A 27,465-nucleotide genomic window follows, 5' to 3' on the forward strand; every position below is an offset into this window, starting at 1 on the left:
GGACAACACCACCGCCATGTGGTACTGCAACAAGCAGGGCGGGGTGGGGTCGTGGAACCTTTGTCAGGAGGCTCTGTGCCTCTGGACATGGCTGGAACATCCGGGCATCACCCTGGTGGTTGAACATCTGGCGGGCTCTCAGAACGCCAGAGCAGACGAACTCCGCCGCCGGTGCACAATGGATCACGAATGGCGTCTGAACTCGGACGTGGCGCAAGGCCTCTTTCGGCAGTGGGGAGAGCCTTGGTTAGATCTATTAGCCACCGAAGAGAACGCGCAATGTCATCAGTTCTGCACGTTGGAATTTCCAAGGCGGCACTCGCTCGGGGACGCCTTTCGTCGCAAGTGGAGTTACGGTCTGTTGTACGCCTTTCCGCCTATTCCACTTCTGCCCAGAGTGCTGAAGAAGATCAGGCGCGACCGGGCCCAAGTTATCCTGGTGGTTCCGGATTGGGCACGAAGATACTGGTATCCCGAGCTACTCAGTCTATCGATCGATCCCTCGATCTGCCTGCCTCTTCAGGAGGACCTTCTGTCGCAGCAGCTGGGGACGGTCTTCCACCCGAACTTGTCCAGCCTCCACCTCCATGCGTGGAGATTGAGCGGCGACAGTTGATGCCATTTGACTTGCCTCCTGAAGTCTGTAATGTTATTCTGGCAGCCAGGCCTCCCTCCACAAAATCGGTATACGCCTTCAGGTGGAACAAATTTGTAGCATGGTGCACAGCAAAGGCTGTGGATCCCCTTTCCACCCCTCTTTCTGAGGTTTTCCTCTTTCTTCTTTCCCTGGCCCAGCAGGGCTCTGCTCTGGGTACCCTTAAGGGATATCTTTCAGCTATTTCTGCTTTCTTACGGCTTCCTGATCAGCCTTCTCTTTTCATCCTTCTCTTTTCAAATCCCCTGTTGTTTCTCGATTCTTTAAGGGCATTACTCACATGTTTCCTCCTGTCCCTTTCGTAATGCCTCAGTGGGATTTGAATCTAGTATTGACCTATCTGATGTGCGCTCCCTTTGAGCCACTTCATAATTGTCCCCTTCGTCTTCTGACTCTTAAGACTGCTTTCCTGGTTGCCATCACCTCTGCTAGAAGGGTGAGTGAGCTCCAGGCTCTCTCTTCTAAGCCTCCTTTCCTTTCCGTCCATCCGGACAAAGTTGTTCTCAGGACTCGTCCTTCCTTTCTATCTAAGGTGTTAACTGCCTTTCGCATCGGACAGTCTGTTACACTGCCCACCTTCTTTCCGCCTCCGCATCCCTCGAAAGAGGAAGAGAGGCTACACCGTCTGGACCCAAAACGGGCGCTGTCCTTCTATCTGGACCGCACCAAACAGTTCCGGGTCTATGACCAACTCTTTGTTGGCTACATGGGCGCTAAGAAGGGGCGGGCGGTGCACAAGCGAACCATCTCTCGGTGGGTCGTTTTGTGTATCAAGGCCTGTTATTCCATAGCTAAAAAGGAACCTCCTGTAGGGCTGAGGGCCCATTCCACTCGGGCCACAGCGGCGACCACTGCTCTGGGCCAGGGAGTCCCCTTGCAGGACATTTGTCAGGCAGCAACGTGGGCCTCGCTGCACACGTTTGCCAAACACTATTTCCTAGACAGCCAAGTCCGGAGAGACGGCTTCTTTGGCCATTCTGTTCTCCAGGACTTTCTGGTTTGATATTGGTTCGCAGACCCACCACCGGGGTTGATATTGCTGGGGTATCTATTCTAAGGTGAGGAATCTAACTAACGTGTTTCTTTCAGATGAACAAGTTACTTACCTTCGGTAACAATATATCTGTAAGAATCATTAGTTAGACTCCTCACCGCCCCACCCATCCTCCCTGTTCTGCGAATCGATATCTAGGGTTGAGGTCATCCCTTTCAGGGCCCTAGAATTTTTGGCACCAGTGTCGGTCTCTTCCATGGCTCTGCGTTCCTTGCGCGGAAAGCTATGTACAAGACCTGACGTCCGCGTGCGAGGGCGGCGTCTAAGTACTCCGACGTCATCCCGGCGATCACGACGCAGACGACGGAGGCAGAGCCGCAGACAGTGCCTAGCGACGCGCAAGGGTATTGCTGATGAAAAATCTTTCCGGATCGAGCCTGACGCCTGGGGATATTCTAAGGTGAGGAATCTAACTAACTAATGTATCGTTACCGAAGGTAAGTAACTTGTTCATCAGCCTGCCATGCAAGTTGTGTCTTGTCTAGTGTGGTAGGCGAATGGGTCGTCAGCGTCTGATATATTTGTTTTATCTTTGTGAAGTCCGAGGTCTCCCATAAGCAATTGGCCCTCTAAGGGCTGAAACTCAGCGAGGGCCTCTAAAGGGATAAGTGCGTCTCGGAGTCGAAGAAATTTGTAAAATTGTGATTTGTGTAAATCAAAATCTGTCTGTAATTTTTGGAACGACTTCATTGTGGTACCGCATAGCACGTCACCAAGGGTCGATATCCCCACTCGATCCCACCCCCCCGAACCCCTTCAAGGTTGTCACGGAGCGAAGATATGTCCCTTGCCATAAGGAAGTCAATTGGGTAAGTGTCCCCTGCCAACCCATCTGTCGGGTCTTAGCCCGCCATAGCTGTATCACCACCCTGCGGGAAGTGATCCAGACAGATGGAACTGTATAACAAGCAAAGGAGAGGGACTTGGTCCATCGGAGCATGTTCAGCCGAATATGCGGGATCTGTGGGGGAATTATACCACCATTCGTTTATTACCAGGATGTGGGACGCAACGTAATAGGCATAGATATCTGCTGCGGCGATCCTTCCGCAATATGTAGATTGTGTACGTGTATGGAGCGCTACTCTGACAGCCCCTCCGTTCCACATGAATTCATTTTGTATGGCAGCGACTTGCGCAAACCATGAGCGTGGAATGGGGTATGGGAAGTTCTGGAGGCGATACAAAATCCGGGGCAGCGACACCATCTTGAAAATCGAGGAACACCCATACAGGGAGAGGGGGAGTGAAGACCATATTGAGGTTTCGCTGTTGAGGCCAGCTAGTAATGGTGTGATATTGTGCGCCCAAGAGACTTTCGGACACGGAGAGATATATATGCCAAGATATTTGAAGCCGTCTGTCGCCCGGGAAAGTTGTGATGCCCAGGCGTCTCGACCTTGATGTCTGCACACCTGGAATAATGTAGGTTTGGCGGGGTTAGCGTGAAGGCCTTAGTTCCCCCGAACACCCTGAGGATTTCCAATATGCGGGGTCCCGAATACCAGGGATCCGTCATGAAGAAGAGGACATCGTCTGCGCATAATGTTAAATGGTCAGAGCGTGACTGGGACCAGTCAAAACCTCGAAGGACCGGGCGCTCCTAACCCACGCCGCTAGGGGCTCAATTGCGAGAGCAAACAACAATTGGGACAGGGGACAGCCCTGCCGGGTACCCCGCCGGATAGAAAAGGGCTGTGAATGGTGTCCTGCAACACGGACCAACGCTGTCAGTTCCGTGTAGAGCAGGCATGTGTATGCCAAGAAGCGGGCCTGAAGTTTATCGCCTCGAGTAGCTGGAATAAATACACCCAGCTCAAGGAGTCGAATGCTTTATCTATGTCTGCGAGGAGCAGGGCGGCTGGCGAGTAGCCCTGTGTGGCATAAAGCCCGACTGATCTGGATGGATCAGGTCAGTGATACAGCTCCTAAGCGATCAGCCAACACCTTCCCCAACAATTTGGGTTCAAAGTTTATGAAATGGGGCGGTAGGATGAAGGGTCGGCCGGGCTTAAGAAAAAACACAATTTCTGCATGGCGCCAGTCCCTAGGTAGAATAGCGAGTTCTGTGGCCTCCTGAATGGTCACCAGCAGATGAGGCCCCAAGCTGTGTATGTTCGGCAACAGGAATTCCATTGGGAATCCGTTAGGTCCGGGAGCGCGACCAGGATGGTACGCGTTGAAGGCCCCAGTCAGCTCATCCGTTGTGATAGGAGCGTCTAGTTATTCGCAGAGAGGATCAGAGTCGTCTGGGGGGGGGGGGGGGGGGGGGTTCTAGGATATCTACAAGGAAGTCAGCAATAAGGTCTGCCGAGATTTGTTCTTGCTGTGTATATAGGGTTGCCAAGGTGCCTTGCAAAGTCCGCAGCGACACCCTGTGGTGTCGTGTGCAGGGACCCATCCATACCACGAATAGCACGGGTAATCGCCGGGGACTTATCCACCTGGCAGAGTCTGTGAAGCATCTTGCTGAACTTAACGTCCCATTAATAAATCCGGTGTTGCAACGCCTCCCAGATCTCCTTTGCTTCGCCCATAAGATGCTGCCTAAGATCCTGTTCCGCTTGCAGCAGGTTCCGCCGAATAGTAGGGTTGGGCTCGATATTGAGCTGTGAGGCCAACGACACTTGACGAGACTCTAGAACTTCCAGCTGCTCCCTCCCGTCTTGCCCGCTTTTCGTTAGTGCTAATGGCACCCCTGCGGATTGTCAGCTCAAGGGCTTCCCACAAAATAGTCCGAGAGGAGACAGTGGGGCAGTTATCCTCTAAACATGTAGTGACTGCTTTGTGGAGCATATCCTGATATGCGGGGTCCTGTAGGTGCCACGGGGACATACGTCACCAAAAGGAGGATTTCCGGGAGCGGGTATGAAACTGTAGACTAACCGGAGAATGGTCGGATAACCCGTGGGGCAGATGGGGGTCGCATGAGAGAACCTATGAAGATGCACCCCGGGAACGAAAAAATAATCTAATCGCGATTGGGACCCATGCACAGTGGAGAGATAAGTAAAGTTTTATTCGGTGGGATGATATTCGCGCCATATGTCAGCCCATCCCAAGGTGGAGGCAAGTGTGTGTACCTTAGTTAGGCCCAGTAAAGGTGCACTGTCTGGACTATGTTGGCGATCCAGTGCCCCCTGATATCGTTCCAGTCGCCCCCTAACAGAGTCAAGCCCCAGATCCCCAACAGTTTGTCAATAAATGTAGTTCCAAGAGGTGGATGTGCATAGATACTGCCTATAGTTACCTGAACATTGTGCATGTAACAAAGAGAAAACGGCTCCCCAGGTCTGCCTTGTGTGCAATGTATTGGAATTGAACTCTACGGTGGATAAGAATAGCCACCCCCCTGGAGCCCCGAGTAAACCCAGCATGGTATGGATGATGAAAACCGAAACGTGCGAGACAGAGGGCCTTAGTGCCCAACAGATGGGTTTCTTGTAAGAGTAGGATATCAGCCCCATATCATTTGGCTTGCCGTAAGATTGCCCTCGTTTCACTTTAAGGAGACCCCTGACGTTCCAGGAACTTCTATTAGGTCCCCAATGAAAGTAGCATCACCTGACATCAGCACCTCTTGAAATTAACAGGAAGAGAGCATGGAGATCAGTTCCAGAATGAGCTGTCTGTAAAACTAAACATAAAAACTCTAACATATAAAAACTAAATTTCCCTAAAACCCCACCACCCCCACCCGACACTGCCACAAAATAGGAGTATATGTCGCGGTGTGCGGAACAGGAGACCCCCAACGGGGGCACCCCCCCATACCCACACCAAAGGATCCCTTCCCACCCCACAACCATATGAAACAAGGGGCAAGAAGTCTGTGGCTGCGCAGTCCCATGGGCGTACCCCACGCTCACCCAGAGGAGACTATTGTTATCGAGGTCCCAAACATACCAATCCCAAGTTCACTTGCGGGTTGATCTCTAATACAACTCCGGGATGATCAAGGTGGCCGCTCCGGACTTGCCGACCTCCTACTTGAACCGGATCCCTGTCGTTTTTTGGACTTGTTTCGCCGTGAGCTGCGAGAGGAGTCCGAATCAACCACAGGTGGAGAGTTTGGTCTAAGCTGATGGCGCTCATCCGTCCATGCAAAAACGGCCTTGGGCGTATCAAAGAAGAATGATTTGGAGCTGTAGATAACACGCATCCTCTCTGGATACAGCAGCATATATTGCAAGTTCAGCTCCCGCAGTCTGCACTTTGCAGCTGTGAAGGATTGGCGTAGTTGCTGAACCAGGCGTGTGTAATCCGGGAATACCATAATAGAGTGAGAGTCATGTTGAAAGCCATCCTTGTGGGTCCGGGCAAATCATAAAATTGCGTCCCTATCGGCATAGGTCAGGATTTTGGCAATGACTGGCCTAGGAGCTGCACCTCGGGGAGGCTTTTGCATCAAGGCTCGGTGGGCCTGCTCCACCACGAAGGTCGAGGAGAGGAGGTTGTATGATGTCTGTGAGCCACTTGGCGATGAAGTTGGTAATCGAAACCCCTTCGCATTCCTCCGGTAGGCCCACAAAGCGTAGGTTGTTGCGCCTTGCGCGACACTCCGTATCCTCCACCATGGTAGCCAACTCCTGCGACACCAATGTGAGTCTGTTCACCTGTTTTTGAAGTGTGAACACAGTGTCCTCCACCGACGAGACTTGGGTTTCAGCCTCAGTGATGCGGTCCACAGCCTTGCGAAGGGCCTGACGTAAAAAGGAAACCTTGGTCCCCACCGCACCTATCTTGGCATCCATGGTGTCTCTGGCATGGTTGATTGCTGCCAGGAGGGCCGCGTTATCTGGAACCGCGCCGCCCCCGTCACTGCCCGCGCCCCCCTTGGGTGCTGTGAATTGATCAATGGTGCCCTGTTTGGGGCCTGCGCCGCCGGGTCGGTCCTTGCCCGTCTTTGGGAGCAGCCCTGAGCACGTGGAGGAGGAGCACCGCGGTTCAGGATTTGGAGTGTGTGACCAGGCGGGCAGTACCAGCGTCAAAGAAGAACAGCAAGCCCTTCAGGCGTGCCAGCCCAGACCACCCAACAACGAAGGCACGAAGGGCGTCCAGTCAAGCCAAGGCGCTGACCATCATCCCCACAGCACGGTCGCAATGGCTGCAAATAGCCTGTGACAATCCAGAATCTTGGAAGGGGGTAAGCGTCCTCACACAGGGCCCCTTTTGCCTTCGCGAGGCAGCGGATCTCTCAATGGGGTCCCGGCAGGCCAGCGACCCCACACATCACTTGTCCAATCCGTATCACGCCCAGGGTGGTTGCGGTGCCCTGGGCCTCGTCATCAATAGGGCCTACCAACAGCGGGACACCGCTGGGGCAGCAGACCGAACACCTCCACCAGCGCAGCCACTCAGTCAGGGGACATGCGAATAGAGGGTGGCAACAGCAGCGAGGAGCAATGCGCGGGTCAGCTCTGGCTCAAACTCCCACCTTGTTTGTCTGTCAAGGTGTCGCACGCACTCCATCCACCCCTCGGCGGCGGCGCCTCTCCACTCCAGATCAGACTGGCATAGCCGGCCGTAGGCACCAGTGCCGCCCCAGCGGTGTAGTCAAGAGAAATGTGGGCTGTGTCCTGCCCAGGCCGTGCCGTGCTCCTGGCCCACCGCGTCGTGAGGAGGCGACTCGTGAAGGGGTGGGGGCGGGGGCGAAGCTGCATCCCCCACCACGTCAGGGGCCCTCAGGTGTCCCGCACTGCAGTCTTGAAAATGGAGGCACTCCACCCCTCTTGTCCCCAGGCACCTCACTCACCAATGGGAGGGGGAAGGCTCCGGTACGCCAGCAGCAGTCTCCCGGGCCGGCTCAGGCCCTGGCCTTGCACTCGTCTCTTCAGGCCTCACTTGCGGTCCGATGTTAATTTTTGCGGTGTATGGCTGCACCAGGGCTCCCGGAATCAGCTGCACTCTTCAAAACGTGTCCGACTGGGCCCGATGTCTCAGAGGGCGCCGGTCGGGTCCCTGCGGCGTAGGCGGCCAATGTGATGAAAGGTTGAGTGCTGTGAGCCGGTCCGGCCGCACCTCCAGGCACACAGGTGGACAAAATGGCGGATATCTGCAGGGGGAAGGGACGGCGGTGCCCCAGCCCCAGGTCCTGGCCCAGCCGCCGCTCCCACACCAGGCCCCAGGAAGCCGCCGGTATGCTCCGTCAGCGTCTCTCCGGCCCGCAGAGCCAAACCCACTCTGCAGATCGTAGCACAACGGCCCAGCCGGATTGTCGGAAGAAGGCTCAGCCCACGCCATCCCGAGGCGCTCCTCACAGTAGATCACAACTCAGGCACAGCGACACCAGGTAGGAGCAAAGCACAACACCCCCAGGCAGTTAGAGCATCGGTCACGGCATTCTGGTACTCCTCTGGGCATGATGAAGGAAGGATTTCGGCAGATTTACGGCATGGGTGGATGGAGCCCGATCAGACTGCGTCCGCTATGATGGCTACCCAAGCCACGCCCCCCCCTACTTGTAGTTTTTTACGGGACGTTTACTTTGAAGAAATCAGCAGGGCATTGCAATAGTCCAGGCAGCTGATAATCAAAGCCTGGATTAGGGTTTTACGAGTGGCTAGTGGCAGGAGAGGGAAAACCCTTCGAAGGAGGCAGAGTGTGTGATAGCATGTTCTGGCAGTAATGTTCACGTGCTCCTCTAATGTTAATTTCCGGTCTAATCGTACTCCTAGATTTTTCACCTCCTGCTTAGGGGAAGGGGCTAATCCTTATTCCCCAGGCCACCAGCTGTGGGACCATCTCACTGTTGCTTCACTGAACAACATAATTTCAGATTTTTCAGTATTCAGTTGAAGGAAGTTTTCTCTCATCCGATGCACGATGCCTTTCATACCTTCTGAGATGGTGGATTGAATGTTGGGGCCGGTTTCATCAAAGGAGAGGAGAAGTTGCGTGTCATCGGCGTAAGAGATAGGAATGAAACCCAATTTTTTCAGTAGCCCGGCCAAGGGGGCAACCTAGATGTTAAATATTGTAGATCTCAAACAAGAGCCCTGTGGCACCCCCTTGGTGACTTAGGTGGTTTGTGAGCGAAAAGAACCAAGATTGATGGTTTGTGTTCTATCGTTTAAGAAATTGGTCAATCATTTCAAGACTTTGCCCTGGACACCTATGTCCTCAAGACATTTGAGCAGGATCTGGTGGGAGATGGTATCGAAAGCGGCAGACGGGTTAAGCAGCACCAAAAGTACTGCCCGATCATTGTCCGCTAGCATTCAATCTTATCAGTGACTTCCACCAGCACGGACTCAGTGCTGTGCCTAGGTCGAAATCCGTATTGTGAGTGGTCAAGACGACTAGAGGATTCGACAAACTCGGATAAGTGTTTGTATATGTGCTTCTCTAAGGGGTTGCTGTGTAAAGGAAACCGAGAGATGGGACGATAATTAGCAACATCGTCCGGAGCGGCTTTAGGCTTTTTCCTAATGGGGATGATCTGAGCAACTTTCCACTCAAGGAGGAGGCTGCCTTCCTCCATTGAACTATTAAGATTTGAACTCATGGGAGTAGCAAGTGTTTTAGCTAGCATGGCAGTGGTCTTAGCAGGTATAGGGTCAAGTGGAGACGCTGATTTGACTGTTCTTAGGAGAACATCCACTTCAATAGTCGTAAGAGCTGGAAAGATTTCTAGGGTTAAGGGGTCAGGTGTGATTATGGGAGGGTCTATGCTAGGACCTAACTGGGTTTAGGTGGCTGAGGTAATCTTTTGGTATATGTTTTCTATTTTCAGAGAGAGATGCTTTGCAATGTTGTTGCAAAGAGTTTGAGAGGGGGCTTCTTCGGTGTTACATACCCTTGGATTGGTAAATTATTTTACTACCTGGAACAATGTGCCCGGGGAATTTTCAGCTTTTTCGATGTGGAGTTAGATGTGTAATTTCCGAGCAGATTTAAAGTTTTTGTGGTATGTTGCTACGAGGTGGACATAATTTCTGAGTGCTGTTGCACTTACCTGCTGTGCATCTTGATCCTTGGGGCAGCCTTCCCTGTTGGCGCTTGAATCTCCCTCCCGCCGCCGCCGGACAAACGCGACCGCCGTGTGGGGGGAGAAGCATTGGAAACTACATCTCCCATGATCCTTGGCACCCTGGAAGCGCCGCATTTTCGCGCCCGAAGGCGCTACAAAACTGACGCCGCCCTTGGCAGAGCGGGGCCCGGTGCTACGAGGTGGACATAATTTCTGAGTGCTGTTGCACTTACCTGCTGTGCATCTTGATCCTTGGGGCAGCCTTCCCTGTTGGCGCTTGAATCTCCCTCCCGCCGTCGCCGGACAAACGCGACCGCCGTGTGGGGGGAGAAGCATTGGAAACTACACCTCCCATGATCCTTGGCACCCCGGAAGCGCCGCATTTTCGCGCCCGAAGGCGCTACAAAACTGACGCCGCCCTTGGCAGAGCGGGGCCCGGTGCTACGAGGTGGACATAATTTCTGAGTGCTGTTGCACTTACCTGCTGTGCATCTTGATCCTTGGGGCAGCCTTCCCTGTTGGCGCTTGAATCTCCCTCCCGCCGTCGCCGGACAAACGCGACCGCCGTGTGGGGGGAGAAGCATTGGAAACTACATCTCCCATGATCCTTGGCACCCCGGAAGCGCCGCATTTTCGCGCCCGAAGGCGCTACAAAACTGACGCCGCCCTTGGCAGAGCGGGGCCCGGTGCTACGAGGTGGACATAATTTCTGAGTGCTGTTGCACTTACCTGCTGTGCATCTTGATCCTTGGGGCAGCCTTCCCTGTTGGTGCTTGAATCTCCCTCCCGCCGTCGCCGGACAAACGCGACCGCCGTGTGGGGGGAGAAGCATTGGAAACTACATCTCCCATGATCCTTGGCACCCCGGAAGCGCCGCATTTTCGCGCCCGAAGGCGCTACAAAACTGACGCCGCCCTCCGCCTCGCGGGACGCGCGCGGGCGGCGCCGGGCGAAGCCCGGGCCAAGGGCGGGCCCGTTTAAGCCCGTTAAAGACCGATCAAGACCGGACCGGGCTACCTCCCTAAGACTTGCTATTTGATAGTCTAAATACTTTTATTATCTTTCGTTTGTCTTAGGCCATTTCAGCGCTTTTGTTACTTATTGAAACTATGGCAACCACAAGAGCAAAAGGGAGCAGGAACAAAACAGCTACGGAGTCGATTAGTATTACTGGTCCCTTGGATAACTTCATTGTTAGAGCAAACTCTGTGATTGACCAAGGGATCGCACTCATGGAGCGCAGAGTCTCTCAGGAGTTGGCACGGGCAAAACGATCTTCGATGGGCCATTTTGCTTCAGTTAAAACTCCAAATAAACCAACAACTGGCGTGGTTTCTACAGATACCCTACCGCCTCGACAGAGTCTCCCTAATATGGTCGACCTATCAGTATCGGCTTCTGAATTCCTTTCGGTCTTAGAACCAGACAGGTCCCTGACTCACCCACATGATTCCTTGTTAGTTAAATCAACTGATACACAGCGGAGGAGGAGCAGGGAGGGAACAATACCTAAATCCTTAAAACTTGTCAAAAAAAGAAAATCGAGACACGCTAAGAAACCTAGAAAGCCTCAGAAATTGCCAAAACCCATAGATAGGGAGACCGATGTCTCAGTATTAAGTGATCAAGAGGAGGGACAAAACCATAAACAGTCTACGCATAGCAACCCTCGCTTAGACTCGCATAACATTACAATGGACACAGATTGCATTACTGTTTCCCCCAGTTTAAATTCAACTAGCATGGCAGTAGAGGTGGATACTAAAATACTTGAGCAAATGAGCAATTTACTCAAATTACACCTTTCCCCTTTAGAGGCCAGATTAAAAGGCGTTGAAAAACAATTAACCGAATTGATTGCTTTCATTAAACCACTGAATAAATCTGGAGTAAATAACGATGGGATAAGGAAGCAAACCATTAATAATAATTCAACGAGGGCCTCACAATCTATCAAAAGCACATCTTTAATAGATCCTAATTTAGTTATTGATCCTCCTGCTCTTGAGAATAATCTACTTAGTAATGCTAGCAAACCTTCTCAAATTAGCAGGCAGAAGGCTACTCCACCTAGAAATTCCGCACCGTTACCTAAGACAAATCCTGACGGAAAAGTATTATTACAGAGACCATCAATCGATTTGCCCCCGGAAGTAACCCCATATCTGGTGATTCTGACTGGGGTGCCAGAACTGAGGGAAGACGTAGAGGAGTCTGTAGGATCTTTGAAGAACAAGGTTCAACATTGGCTCAATTCAAGACGGCCCCTGCCTCCCAATAGGTCGAGTAAGATCCTTATGGTACGTAGAGTACCATGGATAGGGCAAGGTAAAAAAACGCTGAAGGGTGATTGTATATTGGTAAATTTCGATGACCGGGATACAGCTGACTATATTTGCTCATGGCCAAATCAGTTTAACAATGAAGATATTGCAACAATGCGGCTGTCCTTCTTTTATCCTCCTAGGAATCCCTTTGAACTAGACTTTGATAAGAGCAGGGGTGTGGCAGGTACTCAAGACAGAGCAGCCGACAGGTGGGTGCGGGGTCGGCAAACAACCAGAGACGCGTGCCCACTGGACAATTGGAGAGGAATACGGACCGATAACCGGTTTAGCTGCCTGGAATCGGTCGATTGACGCCTCTTATCCACCACCCCCGAGGGCGCCCTTAGTGGAGCTTCTAGTGAGGAAATTAAAAGAGGAATTAGTCCATTAACTGACACCATAGGGCCTTTAATTGAGAGAATAGCCCCTGAAACAGCAGTGAGCTATACTTTCCTTGGATCTACTACAGAAGATGTACCCCGTAGTGAGCTCGTAGGACCTACATATACCGTTCCCGAAAACTCTATGCCCACTCAATATCCGCGATTAAGCCAAGGAAAGACTACAGGAGTTAATCTCCTACAGTCTGACTTAACAGATGCCCACGAGAATCTATTGGTCATGGATCCGATAATAGTCCCCCAGTGTAGCAAACTAGCTTTGTTAACTTGGAACATCGCGGGCCTATCAAATAAAATAACGGATCCTAGTTTTAGAGACTTTATCGACAAGTATGATATTATCTGCTTGCAAGAGTCATGGGAAACTAAAGAGATCCATCTTGATGGGTACCGCACATTTACTACCCCTGCTGTACAGTCCAGGAGGGGCAGACCCTCGGGAGGACTCTGTACGTATATCTCTAATACGGTAACCATGACAATAAAGCTCTTGACAAATGGCGGTCACGTTTTTTACCAGATTTTTTCCCTCGTCATTGGAGGCAATCGACAAATTATCTTGGTGAATTTATATAACAATATTCCCAAGGGAGACCACAAGCATGCACTCGAGGATATAAATAATTTGATCTATTGTGGTACAGACAGAGGCCATAAAGATACGTGTATTATTTTTTCCGGTGATTTTAACTGCCACTTATGCCCACATAGCAGTAAGGATACATGCGGTCTGTTAAATCCTTTGGGCGAAAGTTGCACCCATTTCGAGCACTCAGCGTTAGGTAACTCACTAAATGTTTTAATTCATGATTGGAATTTGGGTTATGCAAACGAGCTTTGTAACCCACAAATCAGTTTTCAACCCACCTTCTTTGGGCATGGACTACACTCCACGATAGACTTCATACTAATCACTAACAGCTATCGTCACAATATCCTCATGTTTAATACAGAGGATGTTGCTATGAGTGATCATTTTCCCATCAGTTTAATCTTTGACATTGGACTGAGGAACGGAAAACTACCAAACACAGTGGAAAATCTCTATGGTCATTCTATTCAAATGGCGAGAAAAAATGGTTACGCAATTAAATGGAAAATGGTTGATTCAGTCAACTTCTTGCATAGCCTAATTTCCAACCAATATTCTAACATCATGATCTGTTTGGCAGATTCTCCAGATCCCAACTTGGTCATTAAAGCTTTCCATTCGATTGCGCTGCAAATATCTAACAATTTGACTGGAACGCCCAGTGAAGGACGAGGAAAAAAGCTCGAGGGCTGGTTTAACTCTGAATGCAGCAAAGCCCATGCAAATCTAAAACAGTGCTTAAAAACCACGCCTAAGAACTACTTAGATATTAGAGCAGCCAGATTAGTTTATAAACTTTCCATACGAAAGCGAAAACAAGAGATTAAGGAGAATGCCTGGACTGCCCTAATAAAGGCGTCCTGTTTGAGAGACAATACTGCATTCTGGAAAGCAGTTAATGCTCCTTTTTTTATAGATAGAAAAACTGATGTGATAGACCTGGCAATTGAACAATCTGCCTGGGTCGATCACTACACTGAACTGTATAAGAAGGATAACCTGTGTAGTCTATTAACTCCTACACAAAGTACATTGAAAAATAGCCTGTCCACCTTAACTACGGGTTTCCCTCTGGATATTTCGTTTTCTGTAACAGAAATGGAGTTAGCCCTAACTGAAAGTTCAAATAACAAAGCTCCGGGCCCGGACGGGATTCCCATAGATCTATTCAAGGAAAACATCTCTTTTGGGGCCCCGCTCCTGACCAACTTATTAAACAGCTATAATAAAAAGGGTTTCCCCTTGACTTGGCAGGAAGCAATAATAGTCCCCATTTTTAAAAAAGGTGACCGCAATGATCCAAAATGTTATAGGCCTATCTCGCTGCTGGATTCGTTGATGAAAGTAGCCGGAAGACTTATCCTAAATAGATTACAGGTATGGGCCGAAGACAGTGACATCCTTTCTAAATTTCAATACGGTTTTAAAGAAGGACTAGGTACAGTCGAACAAGGACTTAATCTAGCTATTATAACTGCAAAATATACGATAGCTAAGAAGGCCAACCTTTTTATGACCTTTGTCGACTTAACTTCAGCCTTTGACTGTTTAAGCCATGAACTTTTGTGGGACACTTTAATCTCATTAGGCATTGATATGAACATTCTGAATTTTATCAAAGAGTTATATCGTGGAGCAGGAGCTAAGGTCCGTTTTGGTAAAAATGGTGAATGCACAAACAAATTTCCTATCATGAAAGGTGTACGCCAGGGTTGCATCCTGGCTCCCTTTCTTTTTAACTTGTATATAAACGGTGTGGCTGAGTTTTTATTGAAGACGAAAGTAGATTATCCCCAGATAAACGGCGAGGCCGTTCCTATTTTATTATACGCTGATGATGCGGTTATCATGGCCAGAACTCAATTAGGGCTCCAAAAAGCGTTAATTAGCTTTTCAACTTTCATGTCATCCAGGGGCCTAAAAATTAATACTGGAAAAACTTTTACCATGAGTTGTTCATCAGCGTCCAAAGTTCCATGTAATACCTTTTTAAACCAGTCTAAGATAGAACTAATAGATTCATTTTCTTATTTAGGGATTTTATTTAACTACATGGGTTCTTGGACACCAGCAGTCAACGTTAGAAATCTAGCTTTCGCACGCTCACTTGGAGCCTTGAAACAGTTCGCAAACAAATTAGGAGGTAGACCGGTCCGTATCTTAATGGACATCTACAAAGCTAAATGTGTTTCAATCGCTACATACGGGGCCGGCCTTTGGGGTATCGCAGACTGCCGGGTAATTCAAGTAAGGGAAAACATTTTCCTCCGGTATTTGCTAGCAGTCCCCAGGTCTATTTCCACGTATGTGTGCCATAATGAATTGAATATAACTTATATTTCTGATTTGATCAGAATTAGCCCCTTGTTACTGTGGTACAAGATCTGGACCTCATTAGCTACTACTCTAAATAGAACTGTCCTATCTGATTGTATTAACCTCAAAAGAAGTAAAAACATCCCATGGTTAGCATACATTAAGGCTTTTCTAACAAATATGGGCCTACCACATCATTTTAATAATCCAAGTTTATTATCCACGTTTTCAAGAAAGGATTTTAAAGATCGATGTCTTGCTTTCCTAGAAAACAGTCGGTGGACTAAAGAGAGCATGAAAAAATCTGTTTCACACCATCAGTTACTCCTTCAGGGCTTTGGTCTACAGTTTTATCTATCACCTGATTATACCTGTTATGATAGAATGTTACTGGCCCGTTTGAGAACTGATTGTTATTATAGGCTAATCACATTCCCTGAAACAAATAATTGGTCTCCCCTTTTAATCAAATGTCCATGCGATGATATTTCTGAGCAATCATCTATTCATAGTCTTTTGTTCTGTAAATTCTATGCGTGGGGCAGAAAGAGACATTTGATACCTTTATTGAAAATTTGGGGTCTAAGGCAGTGTAGACCAGCCTTTGTAAAACTGCTTATGCTTGAAGATGAAATGACTGTTAAGGCTGTATCTAAATTTCTGAAATATGTAATCAGATGCAGATCTTCTATTTCCTAGTACCCCTTGATTTTATAAGTCTGTTTTATTAAGATGTAATTAATTGGATTTACTTGTACATTCTTTTTAACATGTGATTGTTGTTTCTTTTGTGCTTTTATGGTTTTTAATGAAATCGAATAAAGCTATCTTTGACTTGACTTGACTTGGTATGTTGCTAGTTCATATTTAAATCATTCTTTATCTAGTGGGTTTTGGGAGAGGCCCATAGCTGTTCTAGTTTTTTGCAATGGCTTTTTTCAGTTCTGAGATTGGGGGAATACCATGGAGTATGTTGACGTTTGATGGAAATCGGTTGTAGTTTCAGCGGGGCTAGGCGGTCAATGGTGGATAGCATATTAGTTGTTAAGGAAGATAGACGTTCCTCTGTGCTGTCGGACTCTGAGTTCTGGTTGTAGGAGAGTAGGATCTGCTTCTTATGGTTACCCTGACTTTTTGCTGATGTTTTCGACTTTAGTCTGGCCGGGACCCTGCTATTCAGGGCCCCAGCCTAGCTGCTTCCTCTCTAAATTGATTGCATGTACTTTAGGTACACTCCAGATTGGATTCTGGGGTACCCTTATTAGTCCCTAGTATATGGTATACTATGTACCCAGGGCATAGGTATCCAGAGGCCTACCAGGGGCTGCAGCATGTATTGTGCCACCCCTGGAAAGTCATTTAAAATGACACAACAGGTCTGTTCCAGCAGCCTGTGTAAGGTGGTGCACCCCTTCCTGAGATATAGGTTACCTATATCTCTCCATATCACTGCACATGTAAACCTATCAGTCACCCCTATGGCAGGCCTTATCAATCCTGAAGGCAGGGTGCTGGGTTTTATGTGAGAGGGTGCCCATGCATGAGCGGAGCCCCTCTGCAGCCTCTGGAACCTTAATTCCGGGGTTGTTTGTGATGCAGCCAAACCATATACTCTTAAGTGCATTATAACCTTGCGGTAAATGCTAACTTTGGAATGGCTGCGTGTTTGGTGTCAAACACCTTGGAATCATACCTGTACACCCAGTACAAGCTTAACAGACCCTGGCATCACAAAATGGATGCTGTCAGCCACAGACATGAGTCTGCCCTCCTGCTGCTGGAAGAAACTCTGGCAGGGGAGGACTGGACAATAGGTTTCCTGTCACAGGGAGGTGTAACTACCTTCCATACAGGCTTTAGTGTATTGGGGCTGGGTGGGTGCACTCCAAGAGTGTTTTGATGTCTGCACTGGGGGCACATTTGGTGTCCCTGTGCATAGTCCAGCTCAAACCAGTTGCAGGGGCACTCAGCCCCTGCTCTGGTGCGAAACTGGACAAAGGACATGGGTGTAGCCACCCCTCTGTCCTGACCCTCCCATAGGTGGGTCCCCAGAGTTTGCCCCACCCCTTCCTTGGGTATAAGGTAGGAACCCCTGACTACAGGACTTTAGATTTACCTGGATGAAACTCTGCTACAGAATCCCAGAACTTCTACTATCTACACAACGTTGGATGACCGAAGAATCTCCCTTGGCAAGACAGGCACCAAAGACGCATCTGTCCGGTTTGCATCAACGCTGCTCCCAAAATACACCGACGATTTTGCAACACAGGAGGTGGGTTTCCTGGTTTCCCTGAGGCTGATCCGTGCTCTCAGCTACTCTGAGATCCAAAGCCCTCGTGGCGACCGTGCAACCCGAACCCCTCTACACCGCGACCATTTGCAGCAGCATATGCTTCTTGGTGATCTCTGAGGCTATGCTTTGGACTACTTGTAGTCCAGACCTCGAGCAGTGATTTCACCGAAGATTGCTGGTCTACACTCCTCGAGTGACCCGTGGGCTGGTATCTAGTGATTCCTCTCGAGGTCCCTTTGCGATCCCTTGTCTGTTCACTTGTGTGTTCCTGAGAAGGGTACTTTGACTTTCAACGGGCTTACCTGGTTGCTTCAGACGTGCCCTGACTCTCCATCGCTTGGGGAATCCACAGGATCTTGCTGGTCCACACCGAAGTCATTTTTCTCTCACTGCATGGGTTGCAGTTGCCAAGGCTTGTTGGTATCCAATCCGGAAACTGACGCCCCCGCCCCTCAGTACTCGACATCCTTCGTGGGACAGCTCGCCTGCGGACTGTGGTCGTCGTCGACGCCTCCTGTTCCCCGTGGCAGTGGAGTCAAGCTTCACCTCTTTGTACCTGAAACACCTGACATCGGTGGGCATTCGTCTATCGTGCCCCTGGTCACTGGCAAGTGGCCCAGACTCTGTCCCCTCTGCTTTCGGGTTCTTCACATCTTCGATCCAGGCTTGGATCACCCCGGACACTTTTCCTTTCCACGGCAGCAGCACTTTGCAGCACATCGCCATTGAAATCAACGACGATTCCCAACACCATTTGACACATATGCACCCGGCTTCCCTGGGTGAGGTAACACGAGTGCTCCGGTGCTCCCCTGCGTGCTGGCCCTAGAACCCTCCAAGTCTAAAGGGGTCTGCTCGAAGTCCTCTCCTAAGTGTCCTTATTCTTTAAAATTCCAACCGTGACTTTCCTATTGAATTGTACGGGGCTCGCGGCTGTGTTCTCACACTGCACACGTCCACCATGGGTCTCCTCTGTCACTGCCTTGGGTGGTTCCTTGGGGTCCCACTTGGGGTCGACTTGCTCTAGGCACTGTGTCTAGTCAAGTTGTGGTTCTTATACCACTTTCTTAATATATGGTTTGGTCTCCCCCTGGGGCCCCTTGTATATTGTGCTAATTACTGTTGTTTAATAACTGTATTATTGTGTGCCTTGCTCTCTAATCTCATAAAGAGGTTAGTAGAGAGTGTTTAGAAATAAATACATATATTTTATATATATATACCTTGTGTGGTTCTCCTTTCATTTAGTTATTCAAGGGGTAATAATCTGGTAAACCAAGCTGCTTTACACTCCTTCAAGACTTAGTCTGAAGGCTGCTCTCCATAGCTACTACTAGGATAGCTTTCAATAAAGGTTGTCTTAAACCTAATCATCAATAAGGGTTGTTTGGACTAGTGCAAGGTGCCCCCTATAACTAGTGGACAGCATATACCAGGCCAACTTCTCACACTGGGGGTGTGTGAAAGCTTCATGGAAGTTTGTGGGTGCAATTTTATGCCATTGTCAGTGTTTCCTAGTGGGATATGTTTTAGGGGCTGTGTTTCCTTTTTGGCCGCTGATTTGGAAGTCGATCAAAGAGTGATCTGACCATGTCAGGGGACTAGTAGCTCCATAAGGGATGTTGGGGGAGTTAGTTAGAATTAGGTCTAACGTGTGTCCTGCCAGGTGGGTGGGATCATTGTTTATTTTAGTTAGTTCAAGTGTGGCTAGGTCTGTCAATGTTGAAGCTTTGCTTTTTGCAAGTTTTTCACCGTGCACGTTGAAATCTCCCAATAATAGGAAATTCCTAGTTGAGATCACATGGGGTGAGATAAGCTCCATTAGTTGAGAGGAAAACTTGGAAAGGTCGTCCTGGGGTTCGTTATACGAGAGCACCTTTCCAGCTGAGTTGAGGATGTAGGTCAGCTTTAAAAATTAAGATCTCCATGGTGTTGCTGCAATGTTGGTCAATAATAGAGATTTTAATAGGGTCTTTGTATATAATAGCTTATCCTCCTCCCACCTTATGGGGTCTATCCAATCTTTGAATGTGGTAGCCCTCAGGTAGCACGACAGCGATGTCGGGGTTGGAGTGAGGCTTGGTCCAGGTTTCAGTCAGAAACCCGATATGAGGGAGAGTGGAGGATAACAGATCCCAAATGTTTATTGAATGTTTGGGTCGGGATCTGACGTTGAACAGAACGCAATTTCAGCCTCTGTTTTTTTGATGGGCGGGTTTCAGGGGTCCTTCCTGTACACTGGTAATCTGGGATGGCCTAATATCCCGGTCGAGCGAGGTTGCAATGATTGCATCGGTTAGAGGCCATGCAGGCGCTGCACTCTGAAATCTGCAGGTCCTACAAGAGAAAGACCCTTCTGCAATTATTGAAGGGGTGCAGGCTCTGTTCGTTGGTATATGAGAGAGATACCTATCTCTGATTCGTACTAACTCTTGGCTTGAGTATTTTTGAGGAATGGTTGTCTTATTAGCCCGATCCAAGGTTAAACCGGCAGGGGTTCAGGCTCCTTGCGGCGCCCGCTGCGCGCGTCTGCTGCGCGTCGTGCCCTGCATCCGTTTTTATGGAGGCAGCTGAACTGCTAACCTCCCCAACCTGGTGTCTGCCGAAAGTAGACTCTAGGTTACTTCCGGTAGGTGTCCACTCTCTCCACACAATCTGAATGATCCGCGGTGGACCAGGGAGGCACGTAACAGAGAGCAAAAGAGCAGCGTGTTTAGGCAGAATGTGAAGTGCTCTACTGTGTGAGTGATTTAAAAAAGATAAAAGGCGCATTAGCTTCTAGCGTTGCATTCAATTCAATTATAAAATCAATTTCAGTATCAATATAGGAGCCCTTTACCAGGCGTTCCTAGCGCTACAATCACAGGCTTACAGATGAAGATTCGAACTCCTGGGTGGCTTCAAGCGCGTTGTGCCCTGCATCCGTTTTTATGGAGGCGGCTGAACTGCTAACCTCCCCTATCTGGTGAATTTCAATATCAATATAGGAGCCCTTTACCAGGTGCTCCTAGCGCTACAATAAAAGGCTTACAGATGAGGATTCGAACTCCTGGGTGGCCTCAAACTATCTCTTTATTTAGTGTAACAGACAAGGTAGTATTGTTTTTGTGTTGTTATTAACAAAGATTTTGAGTAAAAAACGTAGAAAACATTGCCGTAAAATTTTGTGAAGGTAGGGTCAGTAGAAGGAGTAATACTGACATCAGAAAAGGTCACGCTGGCATTGGTAAGGCAGCGGGCGTAAATTGATCTGTGATTGGTTGGTGTGAGCCGCGCTAGCATTGGTTGAGACTTTGCTTTCGTAGCAGTGCTCTTATTGGTTAGTTACTGCGAGTTGCGCTGGCATAGGACGAGAGCTGACAAATAGAATACATCGAATTACCGAAGGTTTCCTTGTTTATTTTTGTGAGGTACACTAGCGTAAAGGATCAGAAAAATGAAGCTGTTAACCCCTTCGCCGCGGCACGAATTCCGCCGCGGCGCTGGGGGGGTTCGGGGTCAGCGCTGCGCCGCCATGCTCGTGACGGAACCACTCCGTCATGAGCCACGGGCGCGCTGTGCTCATGACGGAGTGGTTCCGTCACGACTCCGCCCACTTGCATTGATCGCCCGCACAGGCGGGGAATCAGCGCCGCGTGGGCGGAGCGGCCGCCAACGGCCGCAGCATGACGGAACCACTCCCTCATGAGCACACGGCGCCCGTGGCTCATGACGGAGTGGTTCCGTCATGAGCAGGGAACGGGTTAAAGAAAATAAAGATTTTTTTCAGTAAGGACAAACCGATTGTGTCCAGAGAAGGAATTCCTATTCCGACCCCAAAAACACCTGCCTCTTATATGATGTTGGAGCAAGGATATCATACGTGTATGTGGTTAGAGAATTGGGTTGAGTATACAAAGGACGATGGTGTCACAGCTTTTCCACAACATGGTACGTTCAATGTAAGGATATTGCAGAATCTGAGACATCGAATGAATGCATTAGAACCAAATCCTAGACTTGACACAGTATGAAGCATTGGAAGAATGGGAAGTTGAGGCATTTGAAAGAGATAAATATAGAGGAGGAAACTGAAGATACAGGAGTTGAAAGCATGTTTATCCTTTTGAAAGTAGGGAAGAAAAGTTGAAAAGATTGAGGAGAGCTGTAGTAACAGAAGGGTTGTATCCAGTTTCAGTTGCTGATGATCAGACAGGAGGAAAGTGTAAAGAGAAAAAAAAGAATATAGAAATGTCTAGTTTTAGAGATGACCCGAATAATTCTGAGTATGATGAGTTGTTGGAGGATATGATGACTAAAAGACCTCTGCCTTATGAAGAAAATTCAGGGAAAATAACCCCGAGTGCTCCACAAATGACTCCCCAGGTTACCGAAATAGCTAGAGTGGTGAGAGAAAATGAAACAAATTTGTTGAATAAGGGAAGTCTGGAGCAGGTTCAGAAAATAAATCAGTTAAGCCTGAATGCTGAAGCATTGACAGTACCAGTGACAATTGGTCCTGTAGTTCCTTTGTATGGGGAAAGACAGAATATGTCAAAAGTACATTCATTGGCAGTTCCAAGAAGTGGTAGCAGGAGTGGAGTGGCGACAGTAATGAATGAGACTTGTCAAGGTGATCAGAATGCCACATTATTAGATCTTGCGGTTTGTGAGTTGATAACCGAGACCCCCCAAAGAGGTATGCAGTTGGATTCGAGGAGAATTGCGCCAAATGATACGCCAGTAGCAGGAAGTTCAGCAGGTCCTTCACCAGAAGAATTCAATAATTGGATAAAGAAAATGACAAAGCCAAAACCAAAGCCACAGAGTATTAATGTGAGTCAATTAAAAGTACATTTGGAAGAAGTGATTATTGGGACAATAAGTCCAGACAGGTTAGGGACTTATCAAGATGATGAACTGTTGTTTTTGTGCAAAAGCATTACCTGAAGAGCAAATAATTTACATGAGAAGATATCCAAAGCTGCTAGTGAGTTATGGAGTAGACATAGAAAAGTTGAAGGTGTTGCAGAAATCATTCAGATTAGCTTTCACTGACAAGGAGTTTGAATGCACCGGGAAAAGATTACAGATAAAAGAACTAATTAACATTTTGAAGTAATGGGGAGATGTGGATCGATGGAAAAATAAATGGTCAATAAAGAAGGAAGAAGCAGCTAGTAAAGCAGCATCCATGTTTCCGTTAAAGGAAACAGAACAGGTTGAAAGGTTGTGTCCGATGAGACATGTACCAGGTTGTGGATATGTTCATGTTCCATGATCAAGACAGGATATATTGTCCTTCACAAATGATTTCCCCAGGTTGAAAGAGAAACCAGTTGAATGGTACAAACAGGTGGTTTGTGAAAGTCTCGAAGGTTTTGTTAAAGGATTTAGATGGATTTTTCGAGATAGTTGTTCCAGCAGATTTATGGACAGAGAGTAAGATCACTGTTGATTGGCCAAAGGAAGAATATCCTAGGGACCCTAAAACAGGTGCACAGTCTGACGAAGTGATGAAAAAGTATAATCAAGTAATCATGTTTCTGAAAGGGAACATTTCCCCGAAAACAGATTGGGTTAAAATTGTCAGAATGACCCAGGAACCAAAAGAGTCAGTACATGCCTACTATGAAATGTTGTTGCATGTATTTAAATAGTATAGTTGATTTGAAAATATTGGAAATAAGGATATGGGACATTTTGTGAAAGTAGTAATATAATTCAACAGCATTTGATTTTCTGGCAAAGTGAAACGATAGACAAAATTCTGAGGTATGCACAGTATTGTAGTGATGACATTTAATCGAGACATAAAAAGTTAAAGGAGAAATTGATGTGTGCAGAGGTGAAAGTGGCAGAGCAGCAAGAGGCGAATAATAGCTCTCAAACTTGTAATCAGATGGGTGGTCAGAATGAAAAAATGCACAAAATTGCAGTGGAGGGAAAGGATGAGGAAAAATTTATAGAGAGGAAGCTATGAAGAAATTTCCTTGTCATGCGTGTCGAAAGCTTGGACATTGGAAGAACGAGTGTAGATCTGCTAAAAAGATTAAGGGGGAAATCAAAATTTAATTCCACAGATGCAGAATGAGGTGGGTGTAAATCAACAGCAGCAGCAGCAGATAGTTACTCAGCAGTTAGAGGTGCCACAAGCTCCCATGCCAAATAATGTGAATGCTCAACTGCAGAGGTTTAATGTGAGTACTGGATATCATGGAGGTGACCAAAGTGGTAAGAACCAAACTGTGCAAATGGTTCCACAATATTGGATGCAGTGCAATGATAATGATTCAGACTCATCTCAATGATGATGCCTGAGGTGGGAGGAGGAGTGCTTACTTGGCGCATCCTTGGCTGTAGATCAGTCAGGTCCATTTGTTGACGGAAAGGTGGAAGGGAAATTTTGTAAACAAGACGTCCAGTACCTAGGACACAAAATAGAGAAGGGAGTTAGAAAGGTGACATTAGAAAGAATCAAAGTGATCAAACAGTTGGGTCCACCCAAAACACAAATGTTTTTGGGAATGGTTGGATATTGTAGACTGTGGATCAGTGCTTTCTCACTGATCGCAAAACATCTACAGACGTTAACACGGAAGGATATGAAAGTTCCGATTGTTTTGGATGATGAAAGTATGGAAGCTTTACTAAAATTCAGAAGCAGTCTTAGTCACGCACCTGCACTGGGAAGGCCAGATTGTACCAAGGAATTTGCGTTGTACTGTTTTGAGACAGATGGGTGCGCACTTTCAGTCCTAACTCAGAAACATGGAATGGCACGACTTCCAGTAGCATATTTTTCTGCTACTTTGGATGCAGTGGCTGCAGCATTGCCTAGAGGTTTGAAAGCAGTAGCGGCTACTTGTGTGAGTCTGGAACAAAGTGAACCAATTGTGATGGGATACCCAGTCAAGGTGTATGTGTCACATTCTATTGAGATTCTTTTGACTCGTACTCGTACACAGTACCTAACCTCTAGTCGGCTGACTAAGTATGAGAGAGTGATTCTGGGTGCTGAGAATGTGACTGTGGTGAGGTGCACAACTGTAAATCCGGCAATCCTGTTGCCAAATTCTCGTTGTGAGGAAGTGAGAGAGGAAGCGGATCATGATTGTTTGGATGTGACAGAACTGTGCACCAAACCCAGGCCTGACATTAAGGATGCTCCTTTGGAAGAATCAGATTGTGAGATATTTGTGGATGGGTCCTGCCTGAGAAATGGAAAAGGTGAACTATGTACTGCCTATGCTGTTTGCACCATAGCAGGAATTCTTGAAGCATTCTGTATAAAAGTGGTAAACTCCGCCCAAATTGCTGAACTAATAGCTCTAAATAAAGCGTGCAAAAAAAGCCAGAAGGTAAACATATTCACTGATGGCCAATATGGATTCGGGGTTGTCCACGATTTTGAACAGCTATGGATGCAGAGGGGATTTCTGACTTCTTCAGGTTCCCCCAATCCACAACAGCAAAACTGTAAAAGAATTATTGGATGCTTTTCAGATTCCCCAAAAATTGCAGTAAAATGTGCTGCGCATAAATCAGGAGATGATGATGTGACAAAGGGGAACAGATATGCCGACCAAATTGCGTGTTTATGTGCACAAAATTCAATGGCTTTAAACATTTGAATTGAAAGAGGAAATGCCGAATGCCATCTTTTGTTTACCACAACATTTGAAACTTGGGAAGAAGTTAGGCAAATGCAGGAAAAAGCAAGTGATGAGGAAAAGGAAATGTGGAGTAATACAGACTGTGAAAAGAGAGCAGAAGATGAACTATGGGTCTACCTGTTCGAATTAATACCCCCGTAATATGTACTAACAGTTAGTAGTAAATAAAACTAACATGCACCTTACACAAAAACGTGGGAAATAGCTTTGCGCATGTATGCACTAACGTGTATTAATATGAGTAGGAATTAAAAACTGTATTTGCAGTATGCTTTGGAGAAAACGAAATTAAATGCATGACTAGGTCGCATGTTCATTTTGTAGTTGCATTTTGCGTCCTCCCTTTAAACAAAGAGTAATGCTGCTTTCTGCTTAAAGCTTTTGCTAAGTAACTAATAAGGATTAGTGCAAGGAGGGGAGTACACAGTGAAGACTATACTGTCATATAATTAATAAATGTTCATTTCCATTTACTATAGTGTGCTGGATAAAAACTCCATCTTGTCTTAAATTGTCCAAAGAGGGAGGGGTGATTTGAGGAGTGTATCTGAAATAACAGAGGCAAGACAGACACGCAGTGCACAGCAGAAATGATGCCCGAGTTGGAAGATCAAAGTGACATTCGTCTGCCAAGTGACAGAATCGACCGTGGGACCAGAGTCCTACTCTGCGGACGTTGACAATTTTATGAATAAAAGTCTTCAAATGTATCTTATGAAAGAAAATGTGAGCATGTGTTAAAGACCTAACTGTGAGAAAGGATGCTGAACAATAAAGGGACTAAATTGTACATGAAGTCACCATGGTGTGACAGAGCCACCCCAAAGCCCACCAATAATTTGCTTAGATTTGAGTAATTTTTCAATTTATGTAGGACGGACATGTAGGTTTTAGGATATAACTGGGGTGCCATTGAGGGTGTGGTTTTGACTTGCAGGGAGGAAGAGAAGACGGGTGAATGCGTCTCTGTTCGTCGGTTTGCAGAGAGGCCTAGCTGTGTTCCTCTCCTTGTCCTACCTTTGGGTCCAGTAATCTTTGTTCCCTGATCCTATCTGAGGGAACCCCCCTCCATCACCTAGGCCGAGGGGGTGTTTTTCCACAAACCAATAGGTTTGTATTGTCTCTAACTCATACATGCAAATTGTTTGCAAATGTATTTTATTCCTGAATCTTTTGTCCTATCCACTCCGTCATTGATACATTGAACGTTATTATTTAGATGAAAACTTTTGTCTCTTCATCTCTCCCCTCTGTTAGGTGTATTATGTTTCGCATTCATTTTTGCTGAAACTTTAGTCTCCTTAATTTGTCCACTCCTTCATGTATAGTGTCATCTTTTAGGAGATGAGCTTGTATTCATTTGAAATTTGCTGATGTTTTCTCTTTGTGAGTTTCATTATTTGCATTTGTGACTATATGCATTGAGCATCTGAATTAATATTAAGATAAAGCTTCATGAACTTTACCAAGTGTCTGTGATTATTTAGCTGACTGATTGGTTAAGATAGATAGTATAATCATTATCATCAACTATTCAACTAATTGGTCCATCGACCAAATAGAAGGAAAGTTGATTAACTTCATAGGCATTTTAATGACGTGCTACAAGATTCACAGAAAGGAGAGTATTGAATATAAATAAATTGACCCCAGCGCATCAAGGATTCTGGGTGAATGTGTATGGGCCATTGAAATTGTATGAATTGAGTATTGATCCCATTTCAGGTATTGACCTTGCGCTGGATCACTGGGGAACACAGGCTTGTTTGTGGTTTTCACAATGGGTTTCTGGTGTGTTCAGTGTATGCTTTTCAGGCTTTGAATTTCTTGCTTCTTCTGTGCTATTGACCACATTTTGTCTCTCCTTCGGAAGTTACAGTCCTTGAGTTAGTGTGAGTACAAAGGTATTTAGCATGTCGGTTTTGTAATTCTCATTTGTAAGGTTTATTCACGCCCGATAATTTGAAGCATGTGAGGTTGAGTTGTGTGTTGACAGTATTGTCATGTAAAGTGGTGTCCATTGGATATGCTATTATTGGACGAAGTTGATGGCTAGTCAGTGAAGTATAGTTTGTATATTGTAGGTTGTCTACGCTGCAATGGTATTTAGTGGATGTGGTTGATTGGGGTTTCAGCATAATCTTCCAAATTTAATTATTTTGGTAATGGGTAGGTTAGCAGGGCATGGAGAAGAGGA

At 47.2% G+C, this 27,465-nt stretch overlaps 1 protein-coding gene across 4 annotated transcripts in view; it reads left to right on the forward strand.

The window, feature by feature from the left end:
• Positions 1-27,465, forward strand: part of XIAP (X-linked inhibitor of apoptosis) — a 380,737-nt gene that overhangs the window by 125,650 nt on the left and 227,622 nt on the right. The gene's annotated exons all lie outside the window — the stretch shown is intronic.

The sequence above is a fragment of the Triturus cristatus genome, chromosome 5_2, assembly GCF_964204655.1.
Source record: "Triturus cristatus chromosome 5_2, aTriCri1.1, whole genome shotgun sequence".
Classification (NCBI taxonomy): domain Eukaryota; kingdom Metazoa; phylum Chordata; class Amphibia; order Caudata; family Salamandridae; genus Triturus; species Triturus cristatus.